We start from the raw sequence: 11,543 nt of genomic DNA, 5'->3' as shown, positions 1-11,543 counted from the left end.
ATCACATTTGCCGATCCGCTGACGACTGATCGTCCATCGGGGTCGACTGCTCTGGTTCCTGCTGCTTCAGTGCAACTCCATGCATCCGACCCAATGGCTGCTTCGGCCGCCTTGGATCCATCACTTTTTGCTGCATACCAAACTCCAGATGACTCGCCAAGTGCTGCTAGGGAGGCTCTTCGCCAGGTGAATCTTGGTATGAGGCAGGTGAAGGTGATGCACGAGGCCAGTCAGGTGGCCTACAATGCCAGCACCGCTCTGCAGACCAATGTTAAGGTCAGTTATCTCCCAATGAACTTTTGAACGTTGTCCATATGTGCATCTACTATCATGGGTGTCAGGACTGGATTTCCAGGATATATTTTCCAGAAAATGGTCCTTGTGCTCACCAGCCCCAGGATTACTGTTAGCTGATGAGGCACCAACTTGATACAGAAATTCCAAGCAAAATACATAATAGGTAGTACAAGACCATTCTGGCCTATGAGTACAACACAAGGTTTCTAGCGGCTGATGGCGGAATAGGTTTGTCGTCCATCGGCGTCTATGGGACTCCATTTCCCACAGGAACAGCTGACCTGGATAACTCCTATCTTCGCGAAGCTGCTATCACCATTGCATAGGTTCCGGGGTTGTCATCGCAACGCTCCTCTCCATGCAAAAAATCTGGCCAAGACAATAGCCAGGGATAAGCCAGTGAGTACTTTGAATGTACTCGCAAACATTATGAACACGGGTATAATATAACAAATGATAATCATGCTCTGGAATATTCTATGATCACCACGTCGGTCACAAAATAAAAATCCATGATACACGCAAGCAGGTTATTCATATACAACATGATTATGCGATAAGGGAGTAGAAATAGAATGCACCGATCGGGTGTCTGAAGCGACGCCTCAAAAGGATAATAATATAAAGCATGCCTCAGTCGGGCGTCTGCGCGACACCACATAAAGGGCTTATAAATAAAAGAAATAACAAGCATGCCACAGTCGGGCGTCTGTGCGACGCCACATAAAGGGCTCATAAGTAATTTAAATAACAAGCATGCCACAGTCGGGCCTCTGAGCGACACCACATAAAGGGCTTATAAGAAAGTAATCACGGTGAATATCCGGGAGGTAGAACCGTCCCAGGGATACTCAATAATTCAAATAATGTAAATGGTTAGTCCATAATTAATAATAATCATAATCATCATGAGTCACAAGTCATGATCCATGTTCTGGTTTAGCAATTTTTCCTCCGAAGACCGACACTAAGACCGACACTTGACCCATCCCAGACTATAGTCCTTAACCATGGACACGGCTATTCGAATAGATATAATCTCTATAGAGGGTGTACTCTTTACCCACGAGTAACGGGTTCCTTTAGTTCATCGGGACTAATTCCGTCTATGGTCTTTTAATTGAAAACACACCTGACCGCACACACCAGCCTAACTTACCAGTGTCTGGAATCACCCATGACACCCGTTAAGCAAAACTCAAAGTGGGGAGGCTACAACCTTGACTAGCATGTGATCACAAAATTTATAACGCACGCAAACTAGGGGAGCTACCCCCTCGGCTCCAACCGGAAACACCCATGCCCCCGGACCAGGTGGTATGTCTACCGGATGCAGCCGGTATCTTCCACCATGGCCTCTCTGTATGGTGTGTGCTAGGAAGGGGTTGACAACTTACTGAACCGTACCCTACCTATGGCAGGGACAAGTGGTAGTACGAAACAAGTATGGGGGTTACTGGAACAAGACTCAATCTACGGTCGACTCAGGAGGTTAAAGCATTTCCTGCATGATAAGCATAAGAAATATATTTCACACCAATCAGACAGAATCACCACTCATCATACCTCACCATGCCTTACCGGACATAACCGTCTCGACGAAGAACTAGAGACAAGCTCGTGTCTACCCAAGACAGAGACTTTCCCGGATTCCTTCCGATAGGCATGAAAGGCATACGAGGGTGATTATTATCAGAAGCATATCAAATTCCAACAGCAAGGAATCATTATTATGCACTCATGAATATGATCATAGCCCACATAAAATATCGAACACTTCATGTCAAGGCGGTGTCGTATTAGCATCGAACGACACACAACAAATATTATACCGGGGTTCAGAATGCTTGCCTTCAAGAGTATGCAAGTGGGGTGCATTTTTTTGAAAGCAGCCTTCTTCTTCAAAATCCTGTTTTACGAAAATTTGAATTAACACATAGTCCCAAAATAGTACAAAAAAAAGTTGTTTGGAAAATTTTCAAATAAATATGAAAATAAACTAGACAAAATTTGAGAAACAACGGAAAAAGAATCAAATCAATTGGATTTGTATTTTAAAAGTTATAGCCAGTCAAAGTTAGGCAAAAATCTGGATTTTTTTTCAAACAGAAAAAGAAAACGGTTCGGGGAAGAAACGTACTCTGGGTTTTTGTAGGACCTTGAGAAGAGGTGTCTAGAGGGGGGTGATTAGACACTAAGTACCAAAGTTGCAGTTTTTAAGTTTCTTTAAAGTTTGAGTGGAGTTTGGGCACAAGTTTAACATTCACAACACACAGCAAGCAAGTATGCAAAGAGTATATGAGCAGCGGAAAGTAAAGCATGCAACTTGCAAGAATGTAAAGGTAAGGGATTTGAGGATTCAAATGCAATTGGAGACACGGATGTTTTTGGCGTGGTTCCGATAGATGGTGCTATCGTACATCCACGTTGATGGAGACTTCAACCCACGAAGGGTAACGGCTGCGCGAGTCCACGGAGGGCTCCACCCACGAAGGGTCCACGAAGAAGCAACCTTGTCTATCCCACCATGGCCATCGCCCACGAAGGACTTGCCTCACTAGCGGTAGATCTTCACGAAGTAGGCGATCTCCTTGCCCTTACAAACTCCTTGGTTCAACTCCACAATCTTGTCGGAGGCTCCCAAGTGACACCTAGCCAATCTAGGAGACACCACTCTCCAAGAAGTAACAAATGGTGCGTTGGTGATGAACTCCTTGCTCTTGTGCTTCAAATGATAGTCTCCCCAACACTCAACTCTCTCTCATAGGATTTGGATCTGGTGGAAAGAGGGTTTGAGTGGAAAGCAACTTAGGGAAGGCTAGAGATCAAGATTCATATGGTAGGAATGGAATATCTTGGCCTCAACACATGAGTAGGTGGTTCTCTCTCAGAAATGGTAAGTTGGAAGTGTAGGTTTAGTCTGATGGCTCTCTCCACGAATGAAGAGGAGGTTGTAACACCCCGAGTTCGATGCGCCAGGTGTCTGCTAGTTATTCGCCGTCGTTGCCATGTCGTTGCCATGTCATTTGCTTGAGTGTTGCATTTTATCATGTCATGATATGCATTTCATTTTGCATACGTGTTCGTCTCATGCATCCGAGCATTTTCCCTGTTGTCAGTTTTGCGATCCGGCACTCCTATGCCCTCCGGTGTCCCCCTTTTGTCTATCGTTGTGAGCGGGTGTTAAACGTTCTCGAAATGGACTGAGTCTTGCCAAGCGGCGTTGGTATAGCATCGGTAGACCGCCTGTCAAGTTTCGTGCCATTTGGAGTCCGTTTGATATTCCAACGGTTAACCACGTAGCCCGAAACCCCCCTTTCTCTTTGCAGCCCAACACCCCTCCAAACTGGCCCAAAACCCAGCAAACTCCCCTCTATGCTCTCGGTCATTCGATCATGATCGCGTGGCCGAAAACCGCTCCTCATTTGGACTCTCCTAGATCCCTCTACCTATAAATATGCCCCTCCCCCGAAATTCGCGGATCAAATCCCCCCGAAACCCTAATTTTCCCCTCCGCGCCGCGCCGGACATGTCCGGACCGGACCGGACACGTCTGCCGCCGTTCCTGGGCGAATCGCGCGCCGCCACGTCAGCTCCCCGTCGCCGTCTCCACCGCGGGCCCGCTCGGCCCATCGCGAGCCCGTCCCGGGCCACCTCGAGCCCGACCGCCGCCGCCGCGGTGCCCTCGCCGCCGTCCTCACCGGTCTCGCGCGTCGTGCGCCCCCTCCGGCTATGCCGCCGCCCCGCGGTGCCCGCCGCCGCCGTCCGCGCCGTGGCGCCGCCCGATCCCCGCCGCCCTCGCTCCTCCGGCGGCCACGCTCCTCCTCGACCCCGAGCTCCGGCGAGCTCGCCGCGCCTCCGCCCGCTGCTGCTCCCCGGCGTCCCGCGCCTCCCCGGCAACCGTGTCGTCCCGGATCCGCCTCCTCTAGCCGTCCCGCGCTCCTCCCGGCCTCTCCCTCGTCCTCCGGCCGCCTCCCCTTCTTCTCCGGCGAGCTGCCGCCCCGTCTCCGGCGATCTCCAGATCCAGCCCGAAGGTTGACTTTTCCCCCTCTGAAATTCCACTAAGTCCCTGTTATTTTCTTGTATAATCATGCCATGTTCATCGCATTGTATCTCTGCATCCGTATCTCCGTTTCATGCGTGTAGTATGTCAAATTGTTCGCCTCAACGAGTACATCATTTCATTCCATTGCATCATATTCATTTGAGGTCATCTTGATGCCTGAATCATTACTGCAAGAGTGCTTCATGATGTTTTCTGCTGTCTGTTACCAGAACGAGCTCATTTGTCATTTTTGCCATGTTTGATGTGTGCATCCTATGAGGTTGATGTCTACATGTGTTTTGATCTATGCTATGTATTCTTTACAGAGGTGCTTACCATGTATTTTTGTGATCAATGTGGTGACTAGCACAAGCATGCAAACTAGGCATCGTGATGTTGCTGATTTTAGTCCCTGTTCTGCTGTTATTTTGATGCCATGTAAACATGATGCTACAGAGAGATCCATGCATATTTTGAGATACTTCAGTAAGGGTGTTTTGAACATATGGTTATTGTCTATCCATTCATGCCCTTGGTTGCAATTATGGAGTAGTCTAGCATGTCATTTTCGTGCTCTACTTTTGCTTCAAAATGTTTCCTGGCAGATTGTTTACATGTTATTCAATCTTGCCAAGGTTGTTGTAGTTGATCCTTGCATGCTATGAATTTGTTCTTGCCTTGGATTGTTTCATAAACATGTCTTCTTACTGTTGGGTACCTTACCATGCCATGTATTGATCTATGGTGAGTGGTACAAGCTCATCTACATGCCTTCATAATTCTGTTTCTGCCATGTTTGAATCGGTATAATAACTTGCTATGTTTACATGGGTGCCATCATATTTTCTGATCCTTTTTGGCTCATGGTCAGTAAGGGACTTTTGATCTATGGGTTTAGTAGATTCATGCCATGTCTTTGTTTGTCATGATAAGTTCCTGTAACATGTTGTTTGATAGCTCTAAACATTGTAACCTGATGTTATTTTCTGCAAAGTCTAAATTGTTATTACTTGCAATCTTACCATGTGTGTTTGAGCATGTTCTAGTGATTTCTGGAGATAGCTCAGTGTTCATGTTTTGTTATGCTTTACCTGTACATCATGCCCATGCCTTTTGTTTTCTTTTTGAGGTCCTGTAGCATGTTGTTCTGGTGCTTGCAAGATGCCTAGTTGTTGTTTTGGACAGATTGTTGCTATAACTGGTATAGTGTGTGTGTGTTGAACCGTTGCTCCGTTTTGAGTGTGCTCTTTATGAAACTTGCTTAGAACTGCATGTAGTTTCATATTATAATGTTGCATCCTTGTTTTGAGGTGTTTGCTTGATGTTTGGGTGCATTTTGCATCAATGCCATGTTTAACTTGTTTTGCTCATATCTTCTAGGCCGTAGCTCCAAATCTAATGAACTTTATATGTAACTTGACTAGAATCTCGTGTAGATGATCTTTGTGCATCTTAACTTGCTGTTTAACAATTTGAACATAAGGTTTATTCAGATCTGGACCAACTTGGAAATTTGCATATGAGGGCTTACCGGAATTGTTATATGTTGTTCCCGGCCTCATTTAAACTTGCCTTGTTGTGTTGCTCTTGTTTGCATCATCTCTTGCCATGAGTAGCTTCATGTAGCTTTGTCATGCATCATGCTTGTTGTGCATCATGCCTTGTTCATGTGTGGTGTGTTTACTATGTTGTGTGCTTCTTCTCGATAGTTCCCGTTTCGTTGCGATCGTGAGGATTCGTTCGCCTACGCTTGGTTCATCTTCGTGGCTTCATCTTCTTCATGGACTCGTTCTTCTTCCTTGCGGGATTTCAGGCAAGATGACCACTACCCTGGATCTCACTACTATCATTGCTATGCTAGTTGCTTCGTTCTATCGCTTTGCTGTGTTACCTATCTTTTGCTCTTCAAGCCTCCCAAATTGCCATAAACCTCTAACCTTTGACACCCTTCCTAGCAAACCGTTGTTTTTCTATGTTACCACTTTGCTCAGCCCTCTTATAGCTTTGCTAGTTGCAGGTGAAGTTGAAGATTGCTCCATGACGGACAGGGTTATGTTGGGATATCACAATATCTCTCATATTATTATTAATGCATCTATATACTTGGTAAAGGGTGGAAGGCTCGGCCTTACGCCTGGTGTTTTGTTCCACTCTTGTCGCCCTAGTTTCCTTCATACCGGTGTTATGTTCCCGGATTTTGCGTTCCTTACGCGGTCGGGTGATTTATGGGACCCCCTTGACAGTTCGCTTTGAATAAAACTCCTCCAGCAAGGCCCAAAGTTGGTTTTACCATTTGCCTCACCACCACCTACTTTTCCCTTGGGAGTCACTCTCTCGAGGGTCATCTTTATTACAGCCCCCCCGGGTCAATGCTTGTCTAATTGCTGGTCCAAACTAGAGCACCGTGCGGGACCATCCCTTGGCAACTTGGGTTACGTCGGTACCTGTACGCTCAGCTTATCCGGTGTTGCCCTGAGAACGAGATATGTGCAGCTCCTATCAGGATTGTCGGCGCATCGGGCGGTCTTGCTGGTCTTGTTTTACCATTGTCGAAATGTCTTGTAAACCGGGATTCCGAGTCTGATCGGGTCTTCCTGGGAGAAGGTATATCCTTCGTTGATCGAGAAAGCTTATCATGGGCTAAGTTGGGACACCCCTGCAGGGTATAATCTTTTGAAAGTCGTGCCTACGGTTATAGGCAGATGGGAATTTGTTAATGTCCGGTTGTAGATAACTTGACACCAGATCCGAATTAAAATGCATCAACCGCGTGTGTAGCCGTGATGGTCTCTTTTCGGCGGAGTCCAGGAAGTGAACACAGTCTTTGGGTTATGTTTGACGTAAGTAGGAGTTCAGGATCACTTCTTGATCATTACTAGTTGACGACCGTTCCTTTGCTCTCTTCTCGCTCTTATTTGCGTATGTTAGCCACCATATATGCTTAGTCGCTGCTGCAACCTCACCACTTTACCCCTTCCTTTCCCTTTAAGCTTTGCTAGTCTTGATACCCATGGTAATGGGATTGCTGAGTCCTCGTGGCTCACAGATTACTACAACACCAGTTGCAGGTACAGTGTGCGCTGATCATGACGCGAGAGCGATGTTTGCTTGTATTGGAGTTCTTCTTCTGCTCCTTCTTCGATCAGGGGATAGGTTCCAGGTCGGCAGCCTGGGCTAGCAGGGTGGATGTCGTTTGAGTTTACGTTTGTGTTTCATCCATAGTCGGATGATGCTCTGATGTATTGTGATGTTGTATTCGTGTGGCATTGTATGCCTCTTGTATGTATCCCCATCTATTATGTAATGTTGATGTAATGATATCCACCTTGCAAAAGCGTTTCAATATGCGGGTCTATCCTTGGTGGGGTCTTCGAGTTCCTTTTGGATAGGGTTGCATATTGGGTGTGACAGAGGTGGAGGGGTATATATAGCTTCCACACAAAATCTAACCGTTACACACAATTTACCAAACTCGGTGGGACCGAATCGTTAAACTCAGTCAGACCGATTTAGCAAATAATGTGAACGTTAGGGTTTTCGGTGGGACCGAAATGCAACTCGGTAGGACCGATTCGGTTAGGGTTAGGGCATAACGTAATCTCGGTGAGGCCGATTACACAAACTCGGTAGGACCGATTTTGGTAATTAGCTAACCAGAGAGTTGGTCAGGCAAACTCGGTTGGACCGATTATCAAACTCGGTGGGACCGATTTTGATAATAAGTTAACCAGAAAGTTTGCATTGTAATCTCGGTAGTACCGATTGCTCAAACTCGGTGAGACCGATTTTGATAATGGACATACACAGAGAGATTACAATCCCATCTCGGTGAGACCGAGATCCCTATCGGTAAGACCGATTTGCCTAGGGTTTGTGGCAGTGGCTAAGACATCCAAACTCGGTGGCGCCGGATAGAAAGAATCAGTGGGGCCGAGTTTGACTTTAGGTTTAGGACATATGTGTGGAAGTGGGAAATTAGTTGAGGGTATTTGGAGCATATCACTAAGCACATGGAGCAAGAGGCTCATTAAGCAACACCTCATCCCTCCTTGATAGTATTGGCTTTTCCTATAGACTCAATGTGATCTTGGATCACTGAAATGTAAAATGAAGAGTCTTGAGCTTGAAGCTTGAGCCAATCCTTTGTCCTTAGCATCTTGAAGGAGTTCCCACATCCTTTAGTCCATGCCACTCCATTGTTGAACTTGTCTGAAAAATACTAGATAAAAGTGTTAGTCCAACAAGAGATATGTTGACATTAATTACCAAAACCACCTAGGGAGCACTTGTGCTTTCAATCTCCCCCTTTTTGGTAATTGATGACAACATACATCAAAGCTTTAGATAAGGATGTAAAGAATAGCAAGTAAAGCTTTGGAAAGACATGTAACAAGCATAGGCTCCCCCTACATGTATGCAATCATGTGAATATGAAATATAGAAGCATGTGATAGCATAACCATGATAGAGCAGGCAATGTGTTACATGTATCTTGGCTATATGCATCAGAGCAAAAAGTATTAAAGAGAATACCTTCATGTCCATGAGTCCTTCTTGCAAACAGTATGTACATCAGCAAGAATTCCTCATACACATGATTGTGATGCATATACTTACCTTGTAGTCTTGAGTTGGCTTATGATGGAATGAACCTGTGAAAACAAGGTTAGATAACACAGATGCACCTACTAGCCAGAGCAAACAGAAGAAACCACAAGAATACCAAGACTGGGATGACATGTAGATAGTGAGTACTAAGTACCACATTTGATTAGACATGTCCCCAAGAGTAAAGATATGCAATGAATTTAAATGATTTCTTTCCCTTAGATGTCTTGCTCCCCCTGAATCTAACATGGGATACTGGGAGAAGATAGGGAACAGAAAAACAGAGCTGAAAGAAAACAGAGCTGAAAGATATGAATGAAGATCAGAGCTAAAGTTTAGAGCTAATGTATGCTAATGCAAAATGAGCACAACAGATCATATGAACATGTCTCTCCCCTCAAGAAGACATGTGGCATCTCTCCTCTTGAACACCAAGCATCTGGGATCCTTGAGAGATACTTTCTACTAGTATTCTCTCCCCCTAGAGATCTCTCTCTCCCCTTGAAGGATCTCTCTCCCCCTATGAGATGTGATCTCTCTCTCTAAATGATAAGCTTTGATGTAATCTCTCTCCCCCCCTTTGACATCAATTTCCAAGAAGGGCTTGACAAAGATGTAATCTCTCTCTCCCTCTGGAATTTGTCGTGAATGGGTTTGATCCTTGAGTCACACCATAAAGCAATGATAAAAATGTGATGCTTGTAGAGGACAAGATTCATTGAGTGGAGCTGGAACATAAGAAACTCAGAATAAGTGACAAACTGTTGTTCCTGTTATGAAATCGGTGGCACCGAGTGGTATGCTTTGGTGGTACCGAGAGTTTTTGGTCGGACCGAAAGTAACAAATCGGTGTAACCGAGTTCATCGCAGTGAAAACACTTGTCACCTCAGCTCTCTAGACTAGTAAGATCTCACAAAGATTTGCAAGGAATTAACTAAATGATATGCAACGAATTGGATGCAGAAAATGCAGAGAAAACAGAAAGAAATCTAGATGAAGGTTTTTTATGCATGAGACAAATGCAGAAACACAGAAGAAAACACAAGGGAACTTCATCTAGAGATGGTCGGCGACGAAGTCACCTATGTTAGAGTATATTGACTTAGGAGTCAAGTGAGATCACTTGATCATAGGCCATACTCATCGTTTAAGCTCAAAATGGGGTTGCCATTTTTCGTTTAAGCATCTTGATGTATTCACATCTTGTCGAGTTGCTTTAACTCATGACTCAGAGTAAAGCTTCTCTAAGATGGAATAACATACCTTGGTTGGTGGTGTTGTCCATGTAGTTGAACTTGCGTGGGTTGCTCAAGGTTGATGTAGCTCATCAAGAATTTGGAGCACCACTTGGAATTTGAGTCCATCTACCTACATGGGTTAGTACTTGCAAGGAAGAGCACTTGTATATCCAAAAATGACAATCATGAAACTCAACATAGAATTCGTCAAAGGATATGTTTGAATAGTTTTGTGCTTCCTTGTCTTCAACCACCTTGTGTAGAGACTTGGTGATGTAGAGATTGCTCAAGATATGAGTAGGTTTCAACCTCATGGAATTTGATTCAACCAAGTACCTACATGGTTTAGATAACATGCAAGATACAAATATATCCAAGACATAAGATTTTCATCATAAGAAAAATATCAAGGATTAGTCATAAGCTCATGTCTTACATGTATCCAATGGAGTTTCTACTCCAAGTTTGAAGCATCATGATGTTCAATTCTCCTCTTAACCTGCAAAACACTTTCTCATCAAGAGGTTTAGTGAATATATCCGCTAATTGCTTTTCGGTGCGAACATGCTTAAGATCAATGACACCCTTAGCAACATGATCTCGAATGAAATGATGACGAACTTCAATATGCTTAGTTCGAGAATGTTGCACAGGATTATGACCAATTTTGATAGCACTTTCATTATCACAAAGCAATGGAACATGTCTCACATATATCCCATAATCTTTAAGAGTTTGGGTCATCCAAAGTAATTGAGCACAACATGAACCAGCGGCAATATGTTCAGCTTCGGCGGTGGATAAGGATACCGAGTTTTATTTCTTGGAGTACCAAGACACAAGAGATCTACCAAGAAATTGACAAGTATCCGAAGTGTACTTTCTATCAACCTTGTCTCCGACATAGTCCGAGTCGGAATATCCAACAAGACCGAAAGAGGCCCTCTTAGGATACCAAATGCCAAAATTTGGTGTATGGATTAAGTATCTCACTATCCTTTTCACGGCCTTAAGATGACATTCTTTAGGAGCAGCTTGATATCGTGCACACATGCACACACTTAGCATAATATCGGGACATGAAGCACATAGATATAACAATGAACCAATCATAGAGCGATAAACCTTTTGATCGACCGATTCACCATCTTTGGTCAAATCAAGATGTCCACTAGTAGGCATGGGTGTAGACATACCTTTGCATTCTTGCATATTGGACTTCTTGAATAAGTCCTTAGTGTACTTCGTTTCAGAGACAAAAGTACCTTCCTTAGTTTGCTTGATTTGCAATCCAAGAAAGAATTTGAGTTCACTCATCATAGACATCTCAAACTTCTCCGACATTAGCTTTCCA

The sequence above is a fragment of the Triticum dicoccoides genome, chromosome 4B, assembly GCF_002162155.2.
Source record: "Triticum dicoccoides isolate Atlit2015 ecotype Zavitan chromosome 4B, WEW_v2.0, whole genome shotgun sequence".
Taxonomy (NCBI): domain Eukaryota; kingdom Viridiplantae; phylum Streptophyta; class Magnoliopsida; order Poales; family Poaceae; genus Triticum; species Triticum dicoccoides.
Note: the sequence above shows the minus strand (reverse complement) of the source record.